The following is a 1649-nucleotide window of genomic DNA, read 5'->3' as shown; positions in this document are numbered from 1 at the left end:
AGATAAACAACAAGGAGAACCCTAGGGAAGAGGCTGAAACCTCATTCAGAAGGGTAAACATGATAGACATCAGGAGTAGGATCAGACAGGGAACATGAGAGGAGCCTTCCAAAGGGTCCCTCTGAAAAACTCCACCCTTAAGGATATCAAAGGTCCTGGATTCTTTATTATGGACTCTTTATTATGAGTTTCTGAAGCTTCTCTCAGCCTATGCGCTGACTACACCTAGTGGCAGAAACATGACATGAATTTATACAAAATCAACTTATTTTCCACACTATAACAGTCCTTAAGAAGCTGAGCATGTGGTTACCTAGGAGAGCTGTGTAGGGTACTGCTGTGTGGACGCCCAGGGTCTCCCCAGTATGTGCCTTGGAAGGATCTTAAAAACTGTACAGAATTTCAACATGAGTGAAACATCTGAAATTATTCCAAATTTTGAAGAGATGTTCACAAGCAGATTCACACAAGATGACAAAGAGTAACAGGAATACGTGAAACGTCATCCTGAATCACCTCCAATTGTTGATGAGTAGAATAGTAGAGCTGGTGGTTACCAAAGAAATAGAGGCAACTTGCTGGAAGCTAACAGACAGTTTAGAGGGAGAGATAACAGACAAAGATGACCAAGTGACAGTGATAGAATCAGTGAAATGGATGATCACGGGGTAAGAACTACCCACAGCAGAGACAAGAGCCTTACTATAAACAACAGTGAAGAACAGTATGGTCACAACCAGCAGCCTCCATACAGTTACTACTGACAGATGTCAGCAGTATTTAACAAAAGACCATTGTTTTTGATGTGATAAACATTGGTCTTCTTTTGGTAATAGCTTTTAATTCTACTTCAAAGAATGAGTTGTTGATTGCTTAGAACTGGAGACTTGAAAAATATGATTTTACTAGGGGTATAATGATTGATGGGAATAAGTCTACTAAGCATGAATTACATTGTTTGACATTATATTAAATACAGTTTTGTTTTATAACTTTAGTGTTTGAGTTTGATCTGATTTCCTTATTTGGCCTCTAGCGGTTCTTTGTATGTCACAGAAATATAAGTTTTTAACCTGGAAAAAAATCCTTAACCAACGTTTCCTTATTCACAAAGTAAAACACTGAATTATCTTTTAATATTATATAAAATAGCATTCATCTGAATCATGAATTTGGAGGTACCCATTGAAGCTTTGCAATCAAAGCAAATTTCTTCGCAGGAAATTGATAGTTGGGGAAGTTATGGAATTCGCCTAATGTCACACACAATTCAAAAGATGCATAATCGAGATTCTAATCCAGTGCCTGAATTGTGGATTTTTTCATCATTCCCAGCCTCTTAAATCTAGAAAATCATGCTGGCCAGAAAAATGCTACTGAAAACATACTCCTCATTAGTTTTCTGAGTGTGCATAAGGATATTAACATGTGGATGGCATGCAAAGAAGTCCATGCTACTCCAAAATCTTTATCAAGGTGTTTAAGAACACCCAAGCCTACAATATGATCTTTACTGTGTGAATTTGCCAAGACTGGCTCTAAAAGGTCATTGGTTGTTAACATACAGCCTGGCCTGTGTGCTCCCCAGACCATACATGAGCCTACCACATACTCAAAGGCCTTAGCTCCCCTCAAGCTATAATAACAAG

The 1649-nt window shown here is 38.3% G+C and overlaps 1 pseudogene; it reads left to right on the top strand.

Annotated features, from left to right (window-relative positions):
• The first annotated feature begins 407 nt into the window (after positions 1-407).
• LOC132651442 (RNA guanine-N7 methyltransferase activating subunit-like) lies at positions 408-764 on the top strand (annotated as a pseudogene).
• Positions 765-1649: the final 885 nt, after the last annotated feature.

Source organism: Meriones unguiculatus (genome assembly GCF_030254825.1).
Source record: "Meriones unguiculatus strain TT.TT164.6M chromosome 16 unlocalized genomic scaffold, Bangor_MerUng_6.1 Chr16_unordered_Scaffold_43, whole genome shotgun sequence".
NCBI lineage: Eukaryota > Metazoa > Chordata > Mammalia > Rodentia > Muridae > Meriones > Meriones unguiculatus.
The sequence above is the reverse complement of the archived record's forward strand: the minus strand, read 5'-3'. Positions and strand labels throughout refer to the sequence as shown.